This window comes from Gossypium hirsutum, chromosome A05, assembly GCF_007990345.1.
Source record: "Gossypium hirsutum isolate 1008001.06 chromosome A05, Gossypium_hirsutum_v2.1, whole genome shotgun sequence".
NCBI lineage: Eukaryota > Viridiplantae > Streptophyta > Magnoliopsida > Malvales > Malvaceae > Gossypium > Gossypium hirsutum.
The window spans coordinates 49491680-49509384 of NC_053428.1; the positions used below are offsets into that span (position 1 = coordinate 49491680).

General features: G+C 36.6%; 1 non-coding gene across 1 annotated transcript; it reads right to left on the reverse strand.

The window, feature by feature from the left end:
• Positions 1-915: 915 nt before the first annotated feature.
• LOC121229911 (small nucleolar RNA R71) lies at positions 916-1022 on the reverse strand. The gene has a single exon (XR_005927863.1). It is a non-coding gene; the product is annotated as a small nucleolar RNA R71 (small nucleolar RNA).
• Between the last annotated feature and the right edge of the window lie 16683 nt (positions 1023-17705).

Here is a 17705-nt window from a genome sequence, read left to right on the forward strand (position 1 = left end):
ATAGTTTGCATACTTAGGATAAATTGCATTAGAGATCATTGCATTTAGTTTCATATACTTAATTTTTCATCACTTCTCAATTATATTGTTTTTATTTATCAAATTGTTAATACACTTTTACAAATTAAGTGACTTAGCAAAAATACAATCCCTATGGAGACTATAACTCGATACTTACTTATTACTTGATAACGACTATGTACACTTGCACAAACTCGACCGTTACAAGTTTTTTGAGCCGTTGCGAGGGATTGTCAACTGTTGCCATAGTCATTTTTTGTGAAATTATTTATTTTCAATTTGGTTATTTCTAACAATACTAACTTATTCTTTTTATTTTTGTAATTTTCTTTCCAGGTGTTTATGAGCATAGATCGGATTATCGATTTACTCCCAGTAAACCCTGAAATTGAGTGAACTTTTAGACAAAGAAGACGTGAACGAATAGCTCAGAGACAGAATGAGACGGACATTGGAAATCAAAATCAAGACTAAGGTAATGAAGCCAAACATGTACGAAATCCTATCCTCATTTCCAATTATAGGGATCGATGCATCAGACAATATGCTATGCCACTTTTCAATGAGTTAAATCCTGGAATTAGAAGGCCAGATATTGAGGTAACCCAATTCGAATTAAAACCAGTGATGTCTCAAATGCTACAAATGGTAGGCCAATTTAGTGGTATGCCCACGGAAGATCCACATCTCCACCTTCAATTGTTTATGGAGGTGAGTGACTCATTCAAGAAAGTCGGTGTGACTGAAGACGCACTGAGGTTAAAGTTGTTTCCGTACTAGTTGCGAGATCGAGCACGAGCATGGCTCAATTCATTGCCACCAAGTTCTATATCTACATGGGAATAATTAGCAGAGAGATTTTTTGTTAAGTTTTTCCTGCCTAGAAAAAATGCTAAGTTGAGGAATGAGATCATGACTTTCCAACAATTGGATGATCAGTCTTTGTATGAGGCTTGGGAGCAATTTAAGGAGTTACTTCGTAAGTGTCCTCATCATGGGATTCCTCATTGTATCCAGTTGGAGACATTCTATAATGGTCTCAATGCACATACAAGATTGATGGTAGATGCTTCTACGAATGGTGCAATTTTGTCTAAATCTTATAATGAGGCTTATAAGATCATCGAGAGGATCGCGAGCAACAACTATCAATGGCCAACAAATCGAACAGCTTTAGGAATACATGTAGCCGGAGTTCATGAAGTTGATGCTCTCACTTCGTTATCAGCTCAGGTATCGTTTATTTCTTCTATGTTAAAGCAGTTTACTGTTAATGGTGCTAATAATTTTGTAGCTCAGCCGCCAAGTCCATTTGAAGTAGTTTCTTGTGTGTACTGTGAGGAAAGTCATTCTTTCGAAAATTGCCCATTGAATCCCGAGTCAGTATACTGTGTGGGGAACCAACATCAAATAGTAGTGGACAAGGACCCCAGTCCAACTTTTATAATCCTTTATAGCGTAATCACCCCAGCTTTTCTTGGAGCAAACAAGGAAATGGACCAAACAGCAACTTTATGCAGCATAGACCCAACCAATCTCAGGGATTTAATTAGCAAGCTCCAAAACCACCTCAAGCTGAATCATGAAATAGTTTGGAGAACTAGTTGAAAGCATACATGGCGAAGAATGATGCTTTGATCCAGAGTCAAGCAACAACACTAAAAAATTTGGAAAACCAAATGGGTCAGTTAACTATGGAGCTTCGTAATAGACTACAAGGAACCTTGCCAAGTGATACTATGAATCCAAGAAATTTGGGTAAAAAACATATCAAGGCAGTGGCATTGCGAAGTGGTAAAATTCTGGAACCCCGATTGATTGATGTTGAGGACGAGCCTGTTGAAAAGGAGGAAAGTCAACCAACTGCTGAAATCCCTACACCAAAAGAGTCAGGATCTGCAAAGACGGTAAATCCTAACTTAGTGAATTCAGATACTTTAACATCTTCTTTGGATGCAGATTTACCTACTAAGAAGAGTTGTCTGGTTCAACCGAAAGTTTCATCACCTACATATCCACAAAGATTGTAGCAACAGAAGCAAAAATAGGAGGTGCAATTCAAGAAGTTTTTGGATGTTCTGAAGCAATTACACATCAATATTCCATTGGTGGAGGCTCTAGAACAAATGCCAAATTATGTAAAGTTTATGAAGGATGTACTATCCAAGAAGAAAAGATTGAGTGAATATGAGACTGTCATTCTGAAAAAGGAGTGCAGTACGTTCTTGTAGAACAAGCTGCCACCGAAATTGAAGGATCTAGGAAGCTTTACGATACTCTGTAACATTGGTGAATCTTATTGTGGTAAAGCTTTGTGTGACTTAGGAGCAAGCATCAACTTGATGCCTAAGTCTATTTTCAAGATGCTAGGGATAGGAGAAGAAAAACCTACAACTGTGACGCTCTACCTAGCAGATCGATCTTTAGCATACCCCAAAGGAAAGATGTTTTGGCAAGAGTCAATAAATTTATTTTTCATGCTGATTTCATTATTCTAGATTTTGAAGCAGATAAGGAAGTGCCGATTATCCTTGGGAGACCTTTCCTAGCCACGAGAGGAATGTTAATTGATGTACAGAAAGGCAAACTCACCATGCGAGTTCAAGACGATCAGGTAACTTTTAACATTCTTAAAGCAATGAAATTTCCCGATCCAACAGAAGAGTGCTCAGTTATGGAAGAAATAGAAACCTTGATTTCTATGGAAAGCCATCTTGAAGAAGATCCATTGGAGAAAGCCTTAGGGTTTGACCTTTTGGAGGATAAAGAAGGTGAAGAAAACATGGCTGTGATGGAAGCCAACCCGAGGAATTTTATTCAATCCACACGGTTTGAACCATTGGAGTTGGAAGTCAGAGAATTTGTGCAACCCAAATTGTCAATCGAAGAACCACCTACACTCGAACTAAAGGTACTTCCTTCCCATTTGAAATACGTTTATTTAGGTAATTATTCTACTTTGCCTGTGATTATTTCAGTTGAACTGACAAAAGATCAAGAAGAGCAATTAATTTCTGTTCTAAAGAAATTTAAGAAAGCAATTGGTTGGACTATAGCTGATATTCGAGGTATAAGCCCTTCATTTTGCATGCACAAAATTATTCTAGAGGAAGGTGAAAAGCTCGAATTGATAGGGAAAGGAGGCTTAATCCTATTATGAAGGAAGTTATGGTAAAGGAAGTGATCAAATTACTAGATACAGGAATCATCTATCCTATTTCAAATAGTTCGTGGGTAAGTTCGGTACAGTGTGTGCTGAAGAAAGGTGGAATTATGATTGTTGAGAATGAGTATAATGAATTGATCCCAACAAAAATTGTTACTGGTTGGAGAATTCATGTTGACTACAGAAAGTTGAATAAAGCCACTGGAAGGACCATTTTCCATTGCCTTTTATGGATCAGATGTTAGATCGACTGGCAGGTAAAAAATTATATTGTTTTTTAGATGGTTATTCGGGATATAACCAAATAGTTGTCGCTCTGGAAGACTAGCATAAAACAACCTTTACTTGTACGTACTGTACATTTTCTTTTAGGCGAATGCCTTTTGGTTTATGTAATGCACCTACAACATTCTAACGACACATGATGTTAATATTCACTGATATGGTTGAAAATTTTGTTGAGGTTTTCATGGATGATTTTTCTATTTTTGGTAACACATATGATATTTGTTTGAGTAATTTAGCTAAGGTACTAAAGAGATGCGAAGAGATGAATCTAGTCCTTAACTGGAAGAAATGCGATTTTATGGTTAAGGAAGGGATTGCCTTAGGGCATAGAATTTCAAAGAAAGGAATTGAAGTCGACAAACCAAAGGTGGACGTAATTGAAAGATTACTGGCCCTAATGAATGTGAAAGAAGTCAGAAGTTTCTTAGGCCATGCCGGTTTTTACCGAAGGTTTATCAAAGATTTTTCAAAAATTTCTAAACCACTGTATTCGTTGTTAGAGAAAGATACAGTGTTCGATTTCAACAAAGCATGTTTAGAAGCTTTTAAAGAGCTGAAAAAATGGTTAATCTCAGCCCCAATAATCATTACACACGATTGGAGCACACCTTTTGAGTTGATGTGTGATGCAAGTGATTATGTTGTTAGAGCTTTGATGGGTTAAAGAAGGAATAAAGTGTTCCACCCCATTTACTATGCAAGTAGAACCTTGACGGGAGCCCAACTCAATTATACGATAACTGAAAAGGAACTATTTGCTATAGTTTTTGCTTTTGAAAAATTCCGCATGTATCTTATTGGTACCAAAGTTGCAGTATTTACTGACCATGCGGCCATTAAATACTTGCTCACGAAGAAAGATGCGAAATCAAGGTTAATTCGTTGGATACTTTTACTCCAAGAATTTGACCTTGAGATCCAAGACAAAAAAGGTGTTGAAAATCAAGTAGCTGATCATTTGTCGAGGTTGGAACAAGATGAGGTAACTCGATCACATGTGCCTATCAACGAGAATTTCCCAGATGAGCACTTATTTGAGGTGAGTCGAATTCATGAAACACCTTGGTTTGTTGATTTTGCTAATTATCTTGCATGTGGAATAATTCCTCGAGAATTGACATACCAACAAAGGAAGAAATTCCTCCATGATAGTCAGTATTATTTTTGGGAGGACCTGTTCTTGTTTAAATAGTGTGCAGATAATATAATCCGAAAGTGTATAGTTGAAAGTGAGATTGTAGAGATCTTACATCATTGGCATTCATCTCCAAGTGGGGGACACTTTGGTGGTACACGTACCACAGCAAAGATTTTGTAAGCGAGTTTCTTTTGGCCTACACTATTTAAAGATGCTTATGCTTATGTGAAGAACTGTGATAGATGCCAAAGGAGTAGAAACATATCACGGAGGAATAAGATGCCCTTAACAAACATTTTGGAGATTGAATTATTTGACGTATGGGGCATTGAATTCTTAGGACCGTTTCTTTCTTCATATGGGAGCAAATACATCTTAGTTGCTGTGGATTATGTGTCTAAGTGGGTTGAAGCTGAAGCATACCCTACAAATGATGCTATGGTAGTCATGCGATTCCTACATAAGCATGTGTTTACACGATTTGGGACACCAAGAGCTATTATTAGTGATGAATGTTCTCAATTTGTGAACAAATGGCTTAAGTGGTTGCTTGACAAATATGATGTGAAACACAAGATTGCTACTGCTTATCACCTTCAGTCTAATGAGTAGGTTGAAAGAGTGAACTGTGAGATCAAAGGTATCCTTGAAAAGGTAGTATGCCCTAGTAGAAAAGAGTGGTCGCGAAGGCTCGATGATGCATTATGGGCCTATCGAACAACATTTAAAACACCGTTAGGAATGACTCCTTATCGGTTGGTTTTTGGGAAGGCATGTCATTTGCCATTAGAGTTGGAGAATAGAGCTCACTGGGCTTTGAAGAAATTGAACTTTGATCTTAAGCAAGCCGGTTAGAGAAGGATGTTACAACTGGATGGATTGGAAGAGTTGAGGTTGTTTTCCTATGAGAATGCCAAAATGTGTAAAGAAAGATAAAAAAGATGGTATGATAGTCATATACGACCTCGCGAGTTTAAAGAAGGTCAGAAGGTTTTATTGTTCAATTCAAGGTTGAAGTTATTTCCTAGGAAGCTAAAATCCCGATGAGAAAGATGTTATACCATCTATCGAGTTTATCCTTATGGAGCTGTTGAATTATACGACAATCACGGAGGTACGTTTAAAGTTAATGGTCAACATCTCAAACGTTATTGGGATGGTGAAGTTGAGCGAGTTGAATCCTCGTTCAAATTAACAGACCCTTGGTTTTTCACAAACTTGTTTTGTAAATAAATAAATAATTAAGAATTATTTTCTTAATTTTGTAACACCCCAAACCCAGCCTAGACATTATGGCCGAATCTGGCAGTGTCACATTGAAGTGTTTTTTGAAACCGTGATTTCATTGAAAAACCCTTCTTACTATTTAAAACTTGTGAAAGTCTCAGTTTGTGTTCATTTAATTTCAAAACATGGCTCATTGGAAAGTTATTCACTTTTAAAAAACGTTATTAATTTCGTTGAAAATCTCTTACAGTTGCGGAAGCTAATTTAAATTAAAGAAGTTTAAAACATAAGTTTTTGGAAACATAATTGGTTTGAAAACTCGTCATTTCCTAGACTAGCAGTTTAAAGTGAGTAATCAAAAGCCCAATTAAAAGTAAATCCCACAAATGGTCTTATTACAAACCAGAAATCCAAAATAAAAAATACGAGTAAGCAATTTAACGTAACAGTAGGAGCAGTCGTGTGGCCATCTCCGAGTCCCTCGCAGCACCGATCCGCCTAACGCTGGGGACTACCTGTATAGTTAAAAATGGGGTGAGTTTACGAAAACTCAATGTGTAATCCCCTTAGTCGAGTAACAGTCAATATACAGAAACAGAAACAGTCTGGGCCAGGCCCTTTAACAGTAACAGTACAGTCCAGTTCAGAGCATAAGTGGGCCAAAGCCCATTACATTATCATTTGGGTCACAGCCCATAACAGAATCAATTGGGCCTAGCCCATCTTAGTAACAAAACAGAAAGTGTGAATGCATGGATGCATGCTATCCCATCCAACCCTGCACTTGCCTCCGTCCAACCCTGCACTACCTGTGGGGAGTAACTCACCCATGCCATCCCTACACTTACAATGTTAGCAACGGTTACAGCACTAACCGAAATTGTAGCAAAGCTGCTAGTATATATACGGCTTTAAGCCTTCAGTAGCAGTATTATAATTGGAACAAAGCCATCGATAACTGTAATAAGTCTAGCACATAGCCATCAGCGATGATAATATAATCGGCACACAGCCATGGGTAAATATGATTGACATAGAGTCATCGATAAATATGATAGGCATATAGCCATTGGTAAATAAGATTTGCACAAAGCCATAATCAGCATAACACAAAGCCATATTTAGGTTGGCATAGAGCCATAATCAAATTAAGCAGCACTAAGCCGTTCATTGATCCACAGTCGTCTCATGCGACCCTTACGATCCTATCAGAGCACTACTTCCTCCATATCAATGTCCCAACCTCATGCAATATGTCGTGTATGTCATGCTCAATCATCACACGTGTATGTAGAATGGCCATGCTCAGTAATAGTCAATTAAACATATATTAAAAGCCTATCAGTTTTACAACCACAGTCAAGTAAGTTAAAACACAGTCATTCAATCACAGTCAAATCAGTCAAATTCATAGTCTAAGTCGGTCATTTACCCACAAGGGCAAAACAGTCATTTTACCCTACAGGGGTATTTCGATAATTTTACACTACAAGGGTATTTCGATAACTTTACAAACTGGGGGTATATCGGTAATTTTAAAATTTGAGGGTATTTCGGTAATTTTACAAACTAGGGGTATTTTAATAATTTTACAATTCGAGGGTATTTCGATAATTTTACAATTCAAGGGTATTTCGGTAATTTTAAATAGTTTGGCCTAAACATGCTTATCGGCCCATCCGAAGGTTTACAGTTGCCCCAAACGACTTTTACAACCCTAACGGTCCTATCGGTGAAAATAAGCCCAAGGCTCATTATTCGGCCCAAATGGGCCCACACGCTCGTGCAGCACAATTAGCCTAAGATTAGCCACAGCTATGCATACTACACAGCCCAGTCTAAAGTTTGTCACTTATCGAAGATTTTATCCATATGGGGCTTACGAGCCTATAGGGCCCACACAACCCACTTTAGCCTATTGAGGCCCAAAATGGCCTATGCCATGTGCGCGACATGACAAGCCCCACTATTTTCCACCTAACAGTCAGATTTACACAAGCAGGCCCACAAGCCATCGGGCCTATTCGGCCCATTATGGCTAAGCCCATGAATTCGTTCATGGCAACCTTTTCTACTGTACCCACACGTTTCGTGGCTCGGTTTACCGTGCCTACGATCGCACGCTCTAAGCCCCTCCTTTCGACTTTTCAGCTTCTCGGTATTTTGGCATTTCGACATTTGCCGACCTATGGTCAAATCAATGTGTGTAAATTCACACACTCTTTTGGCTTTTGACCGATTATCAAATACGGTCTACTACACACCTGATGCGATTTGTTGCAAAACACTATCGAGCACTTCGGGACCTGCAAATCCAAACAAGATAGTTCACTACTCCACAATTCACCACGGACAATTCTGTAAAGCCCCAATACCAACATCAATTCACATTTCATATCCAAGGGAAAAAGAAAAACTTTCCTTTAACATCACCAAAATATAGCCACTTTACCTACTAACCACGTAACAGTAGAGTTGCATTACTCCAACGCTAACCGAGTCGTTCCAACCTTTAACCTCCGTAAATAGAACAGTCGATCGATTCACCAAAAATTCATAAATGAAAAGAATACTTCACAATTGTGGCACTTACCAATAATGCAAGAACCCAAAATAAAGGTGGCAAGTTGCGGTAATGAAAACCAAGGATTAAGGAATGAATGATTTATAAGGAAAATCCAAAGCTGTGAGAAGAAAGAAAAAGAAAGTTCAACAGGTAATTGGTAGAAACAAAAGAAGACAATGAAAAATCGGCAAGGGAGGAGGAGGGCGCAAATGTTGCCATAGGAAAGAACAGAACAAAAAGGGAATTGAAAGAAATCACAAAGAACCATCTAGCAAAAATTGTCAAAGAACAAAATGGCAGAATTGAGAAGCAGAGGAAAACTATCGTCAATATTTCTTTTGGGAAAAGAATGGGAATTGAATTCTTTGAACACAAGATAACAATAACCCGCATAAAATCCCATATTTTCCTCCTTAAATCTCTCCATAAATCACTCATTGATTTTCTCCTAATATCTCTCCATGATACACTCCATAAATCACTCCTACCTCTCATTCAAACTCTCATGACCAATTCAACCTCAAAGTCTCAATCCAACTCCACCTCCTACATAGCTCAAACAGAAAAATAAATACTCCATTGCACATCCCAAGACTTGAACCTCAGACCTCATAGTTACACAACACGCCACCTTGCCACTCCACCACAGGCTCTTTCTGTGTCATAAATCATCCACAATTATTTATAAAGCCTACATGCCAAAGCCATGGTTCATCCCTTAAAAACCAAAATTTTTCAAGAGCCAAGGCTTGAACCCAAGACTTCTAAAGCACTTCCCAGGACACTTAACCACTGAAGCAATCACTTATTTGTGTCATTCACTTGCACAACTAAATTCCAATTCCTCCGATACTTGAAGCCCATTTCTTCTAGGCCCAAAATTTGGGGCATTACAAATTTAGTACATTTAATTTATTCTGTCTAAGGAGATTGGAACTTAAGCGGGACCGCTATGACCTCTTCAACCTTTCCTGGGAATTAATTTAATGTAATTTAGTGAGAAGAAATTTTTTAATTAAGATTTAAAATTTCTTTGAGTTTTATTTGGTTTGTTTAAATTTTAAATTTTTATGTTCATAAAAGGGGTCAAATTTGGCCCAAGTACTAATCAATTTCTTTAGTAAGATACATTATGAATTTGGGGCCCAAGACAGCAAAAAGAGGAAAATTCCACACCTATTGCCGCCACTTCCATTGCTTGCCACCCAAGTAACCCTAAGGTAGCTAAGTTTTTCTACATGTTGCCCTAAATTTTCCTTATATAACCCCCTCTTCATTCTACTATTTTTCATATCCCTCAACGCAATTTGCTTAAACCCCAAAAAATACCTAAACTTTTCTCTTGTGCCGTCAACTTCAAATCCCGAAAGAAACCCTAGTTCTTTTCCCCTTTGCCAAAATCTCCTATTGCTGCTTCAAAAAAATCACTGGGGCATCAACGTCACTGTCGCATGTAGCCGTTATCGTTGCCGCACACCACCATTACTGCCGTATGTTGCCTTCACCGCCGTAACCTCTTCGTTGTCGCAATGTTTTCCGAGCAAGACCTACCCCCTTGCGGATTTCTCTTCTTCCCTTGTGAGCAGAACTTTGCCGAATTTTCGGGAAAATACCATGTCTCGTAAAAGAACTAGATCGTCAAAAACTACTCCTGAAAACCCGATTATGATCGATGAAGAAGTGAAAAAGAATTTAATTCAATTTTCAAGCATCAACCTATGATGCCGAAAAAAGGTTTTAACTTGAAGGGTAATGATTTGATGGTTGTCCCTGTGCCAATTAGAAAGACAATCAATGCTCTCAAGTGGGAACGATTTTGTGATGCTCGTTCACTTCCCGATGATGAACTAGGTCGAGAGTTCTATGCAAGTTTGACCACACAAGATGCCACTGAGGTTATCGTTTGGAAGAAAAAGGTACCTCTTACCTCTAAGTCCATCAATGATTTGTTTAACTTACCTGATGTTGAAGAAGATGACTACTACCCTTTGATGAAAAACATCAATTGGGATTTTCTTCAACACATGCTTGATGTTGTAACAAATCTAGGATCCCAATGGATTATAAGAAAGTATGGGAGCCATTCTTGCTTAAAGGAATACCTAAAGCCAGTAGCAAAGGTATGGTTTTATTTTATTCGCTACAGTTTTATGCCTATATCATATAGTTCCACCATTTCGATGGAACAAATGCTCTTGTTATATGAAATCTTGATAGAAAAGTCCATTAATGTTAGGAAAATTATTCTCAAGGAGATTTATGACTGTGCTAAAAAGAAGACAAGAAGTGTTTATTTCCCATCATTAATCACTTCACTTTGCTTAAGGGTTCGTGTTAAAACACAAGCAAATTACTTTGCTTAAGGGCTCATGTAAAACACAAGCGAATTTGAAGGGGCAATATGTCCGAGGGTGCATTACAAGTCATGATCTAGAAAGGTTAATAGATAAGGTGCATGAGCTGAATCAAGGTGAGCAAGAAGAACCAACTGAGCCAAGTACTGAGGAGTCAACGAATGAAACTGAAACTGAATCAGTTTCAAACACTGAAGAAGAAGAATCTGATAAGTAACTAGTTGAAGACCCTGAACCAAGGGTTGAGCCAGAAGAAGAACCAGTCAAGCTAAGTGTTGAACCTGAATATACAACTCCCTTGCCAACTTCTGCAAGTACTTTAAGGAAATCAGAGTTATCAATGTTGATGGATATGTGCAAGTTCATGTACAATCAACAACAAACTTACTGGAAATAAGCAAAATTAGAGATGATTCAATTCGAAATACTTTTAAGAATATCTCTAACACTTTTGTTCCTAAGTTCCCAGATACAATTTTTGAGACATGGATGGACGGTACTGATTATACAAGCGGAGAAGGAGCTAAAAAAGACAAGAGGAATGAGTCAAAAGAATAAAAGGGCAAATTCTTGTCTTTTTATTTATTTATTTTAAGTCTTTAGGAATTTGTTTCTTTAGTAACTAGGATTTAAATTCTACAAAATAAAACATAGCAAGAATGAATAAATGCTTCCTTTAGAAAGAAAAAGACTAAGTGATCTGGTAATAGGAATGAACATGTCTAGGATTGGATTATGAGGAAAGACTAGGTATTTAAGCAGTCTTAATGACTCACCTCTCTTTCTTTTTAACCCGACCTGGTGTTCAGTTTTCATTCATTACTTTGTTCTTGCAATGAGGACATTGCTTCTTTTAAAGAGGAGGTAAGGCAAATAATTGCTGCTCAAATTTTCAATTATGTTTCAATTATTCTTTCATGAGTATGTTTTAATGAATGAATGTTTAGAGAAATTCTTTGTTAATAAGATAGCTTGTATGCAAGCATGAATGATAATTTATCTAAATGACTGTATGTTATCATGAAGAACGAAATGATTGTATGATCTTAGTCTTCGGTAATTTTTGCCATGAAAACTTAGTTTCTTTTGAGATTAGACATGCATGAACGTTTATATCTTTAGAATTGACTTAGCAACTTTCTTGAGGCGAAATCTTAGGAGTCATAAAAATCTAAAATGATATAGGCACCATTTTCTTTGGATCGTTTGAGCATTTTCAAGCCCACCTTATGATATTAGACCCTTGAAACTATAATTTTGAGTTTAAAGGCCTGTTTATTGCAATGAACCTACATTACAAGCCACATTACCATCTTTGTAAGTTATCTTAATTTTGTGCACCTATCTTAACTTAAGTTGTCTTGGTAATCAACATTTGAGGAAATTTTCATAAAGATGTATGTGCTCATGCTTATAAATAATAATAATAATAATAAGAGGGCAAAGAAAAGTTTGCTTAGTCTTCAAAAAGTAAAAAACAATGTATGAGCTTAAGTTCAAAATAAGTTTGGGCGTGTTCCAAAGTTTCACGTAAAGAAAAATGTTGTATTACGAGAAAACCAAGACAAAGTTAAAGGTTAAGATCTTGAAACTGAAATATCCCATCTCTTAAAATCCCTACCTTTGACCGAGCCCCATTACAACCTTATAAAAGACCTATTGATTTGATGATTATGTCACCTACATTAGTGGAGAGGAAGTCCTAAGTTCAACATATGAAGATTATAAATAAGCCTTATGATTGTTTTGCTTGATTGATGAGAAATATGTTGAATGAAAGAATATTATCTATGGCTCTGACATATATACATACTATGATTCATGTTGGCTTACCTTAAAACTTAGTATAAAATTTTCAAAATGGTTGCATATGAATTACTTGTTAATGAAGAAGATCGATGAGCATGAATTTATTAATACATGATTATGGGGAAATGATTGATGCTGCTTACACTTTTGGTTTAATTACTCAAGGTCCTTGAAGAGTTAAATAAATTAGAGATTTGCTTGAAGATTTGCTGGTGACCGAGTCTTAGTCCTGAGTTGTTGTGGCACTCAAATTGACCAAGAATCAAGCAAAATCAGCCACATTCCCTCAATTCATGGCCGACCACCCTTGGAAGGAGTTTTAAAAGATAGACACTCCTATTTTTAGCAAACTAGCTCCCTTGCCTCACTTATAAATAAGAGCCCCTTTCTCACTTTTTCAATCATCCCTCATCCCTCATTCATCCCTTACTCATTCATTATTCTCTCCTCTCTCAATTCTTTTAGCTTTCTTAGCCCTCACACCTATCATCATCTTTGCATAAATATTTTGAGCAAATTAGCCTCTTAAAGAACCCTTGGTCGGCCACCTCGGAGAGCCATCAGCAAAGAAGCAAAGCGAAGGAACGAAGGAGCCCTCATTAGTCCGAGTCTTGGTGACAGCCACTCTGAATTAGGTTTAATCTTTCTTACTTTAATTTAATTCAAGAATGTTTGCTATGTGTTCTTTGTTCTTGTTTACAACAATGATAGCTTTATTTTATTTAAGCTAGGATGATTGCTTTGATTTATTAATAATTATTTGATTCATGCTTATAATATTTGTGCCTCAATCGATCATGTTTTCAATTAAAATCATGTCTTTATTTTGTTTATATGTGATTGAAATGCACCTGAATTAGCTGAGTGATCCTAACCAGACGACGGATAATGGATGCATAATTGAAATGTGCATACTTAATTTAGATCCTAGCTCGATTAAATTGCAGGTTGCATAACATCCCTAACCAGGCTCTGTTATCTGCATAGTTTTTAGATTTGTGTGATCAAATTGTTTCAAACCTAACACGTCCCTATTACCTCGCACGAATACTAAGAAACCATTATTGGTTTCCAAACTCATAAAAGATCGAGTTGCCATGGAATATTTTTTTGAATATTGATAAGCATGTTGATAATAATTTGAGTTTAATTAAAGTAATTGTCCTAGCTTATTTATGTTATAATTGTTGGTTATTATTTTAATTCTGCTAAAGTCTGTCTCATTCACATAGTTTGCATACTTAGGATAAATATCATTAGGGATCATTGCATCTAGTTTCATATACTTAATTTCTCATGACTTCTCAATTATATTGTTTTTATTTATCATTCATATACTTTTACAAATTAAGTGATTTTGTAACACCCCGTACCCGAGACCGTTGCCGGAGTTGGACACGAGGGGTTCACAGACTAAATTCGCTTACTATCGCAGTCCATTTTAAAAATTTCCAGGCAGTTGGATAACTGCGTCACTGTCACCTTAAAAATCATATCTTGAGTTTCACAACTCGAAAATAAGTTTTGTAATTTTTCCCTGAAACTTGACTCATATGCCCATCTACATATTTTTTTCTAGAATTTTTGGTCAGGCCAATTAGTACAGTTTATTCGTTAAATTCTCCCCTGTTACAGGGTGCGACTACACTGACCTTCATGCATTACGATTTGGATATCTCCCTGCACAGAGTTTCAATACTGATTCCGTTTGTTTCTATAGAAACTAGACTCAAAGAGGAATCTATAAATATATGGCATGACTCCTAATTATCTCTGGTTAATTTATAATGAATTTCCAAAGTCGGAACAGGGAATCCAGAAACCGTTCTGGCCCTGTCTCACGAGAACCTGAATATCTCTTAACATACAGTCCATATGATCGTTTCGTTACTTTCCTATGAAAATAGATTCATCAAGGTTCGCTTACATAATTTATTCACTATTTAATTCCATTCCTACTATTTTTAGTGATTTTTCACATCCACATCACTGCTGCTGCCAGCATCTATTTTTTTTTAAGGTAAACTTTACCTATTTCATGATCCTCCATGGATCAACTAGAGTTTGTCATACATATTCCAAAAGTGATCAAGAATAACCCTTCCCATGGCTAACCGTTACCAACATTTCCATACCTCTCGACGGACAACATACAAAACGATTATAATGCTATGATCAAAGTATATTTAAGCCATTTTCGCATGGCTATCCAAATTTACACAAAACCGAAGGGTACATGACCAACAACAAAAGGGTAGTCCTATTCATGCCATTTCAAAGTTCAACCAAAATTGTACCAAAAGGGGGCTTTGATAGTGTGGGAGACTTCGACTTCCAAAAATCCCGAGTCCGATAGCTGATGAACCAAAATCTATAAAACAGAGATTCAAAGAACGGAGTAAGCATTTAATGCTTAGTAAGTTTTAAGCAGTGTCAACAGATAACAATCAAATTATAACATAGTTGTTCGTATTTTTTATTTCACTCTTCCTTCGGGCATACCATCCCTTTACCGAATATGCACATCTCATCATATACAATAGGCAGATAAACTTTCACATAAAAGTGAGCTCATGTGACATAGATATATCGTATGATTTCACATAACCTCTCACACTGATCCGATGTCACATAATCATAGGAGTAGTCTCATAGATTGCTCTCGTATGCATCACATAACTACCTTATGATTTAGTGCAAATCAAGCTCACATATAAACTTGGAGTACATACCTGTTTAACCTTTCGCATTGAATATATTTATAAGCAATTCTTATTACGAAGTCTTACCCGGACATAATCTCCACACGAAGTTATCGGTTCTTACCCGGACAAAATCCCCACACGTAGTCATCAGGTCTTTAAAGCTCGGATATAGTACGAGCACAAAGCTTACGGACATTAATCAGTGATAATATTCTCGCATAAAGCCTGCGGGGTTTTAACCCGGATATAGTACTGATACAAATGCCCTTCGGGACTTATCACATTTATACACTTTCACATCCATCACGTTGGCCACTCGGACTTATCACATTTATACACTTCCACATCCATCACGTTGGCCACTCGGCCCTGTCACATATATACACTTTCACATTCATCACATCGGCCATTAGGCCTTATCACATATATACACTTTCACATTTATCACATCGGCCATTAGGCCTTATCACATATATACACTTTCACATTTATCACATCGTCCATTGGCCTTATCACATATATACACTTTCACATTCATCACATCGTCCATTGGGCCTTATAACATATATACACTTTCACATTTATCACATCGGCCATTAGGCCTTATCACATATATACACTTTCACATTCAACACATCGGCCATTAGGCCTTATCACATATATACACTTTCACATTCATCACAAATATAGATTTTCATGTATTCACATCACAATTATCCAAATATACTTCACATACCACATATACTTTCACGTATACACACTGTCTTGGCTGAATCTACATCTATCATTTTCCAATATCACAATTTAGAATTCACGTATGGGTTTAATCAATAGCTTATGAGCAACTAAAACAAGTTTATCAAGGTTTACAACACAATCTCAAATTCAGCACAAGCTATTTTTCCTGAGCAATAGTCACTAAATTATTTATAACTGGAGCTACAAAACTCCAAATCACTTTCCGTTAATTTTTCCTGAATATAGACTCGTATATCTTCTATCCATAAAATTTCCAGAATTTTAGGTTTGGCCAATCAATACCAGATTTTTCTTAAAGTTTCCCCTGTTTCACTGTTTGACTAATCTGACCACTCTTCACAACGAATCAAATTTCTCATTTTACAGAATTCAAAATGTTTATATTTGATTTCATTTGAAACTAGACTCATTAAGGAGTCTAAGCATATAAATTTTATCTTATAACCATTTTTGTACAATTTATAATGATTTTCTAAATACAGAACAGAGGATTACAGTGTCATTCTGCGCTGTCTCATACAACTTTAAGTATCTCATTATCGGAAATTCCTTTGCTTACACGGTTTCTTTTATAAGAAACTAGACTCATTAAGCTTTAATTTCATGTCTCATTCAGCCTCTAATTCAAATCCTTAAATTTATGGTGATTTTCTAAAGTCACGTTACTGCTGCTGTCCTAAGCAGACTATTTCAAATTACCCTTAAATTCCCAAGCTCAAACACTTAAAAACTTACCATTTGAACTTAGAACATATCATGGCCACATCATATCTTATTAAATCAACTCATCATGTCCTATTATAATTGAATTTACTCAACGTTTAATCACTTAAAACTTACCTCGGATGTTGTCGAATGATTTCGGCGGCTATTCGACCACTTTTTCCTTCCCTTTATCGGATTTAGTTCCCCTTTGCTCTTGAGCTTAATTCAAACAAATTTAACTCATTAAAGTCTCATTTTGCTAGCTTATGGCCGAATATACACATACCTTATGTACTTATTCATGTGGCCGAACATACATGTCTATGTTGGGGCCGATTGCATCACAACACCATACCATTTCAATTTTTGGTCATGGTTAAACAAAGAACTTAATGTCTCACTCAAAAATGCTAAAAAGAAGATTCAAGAATCATCAATCCACCATCACATGCACCATTACAAAGCTTCACTTTTAGCATGCAAATGATATCAACACCAATCCACCTTGGCCGAATATCATCTCCATGACATAGTAAAGATTTGAACCATGGGCTATTTAGAACTCAAGCTAACTACTAAAACATGCATGCATCTCATGGAACATCATCAAACATACCTTAGTCTATCAAACCACCATAGCCGATTTCCTCAAAGCTCTTTTTCCTTCTTTTTCTTTCTCCTATTCGGCCAAGAACAACATGAGAGCCTTTCTCTTCTTTCTTTTTTTTTTTGTCATGCATGAGAATGATGAACACATTTTTTTCTCTTTGTTTTCTTCCTTCAATTTCTTATTAGTTTATTGCCCATGCTTCTTATTTTATTCTTCCATTAACACAACATGTTTCATGACATGTTTTGCCCATGCTTCTTATTTTATTTTTCCATTAACACAACATGTTTTGCCCATCATCCCTTGTCATGGCCGGCCACTAGTACTTAAATGGGGGGAAATTGACATGCAAGTCCA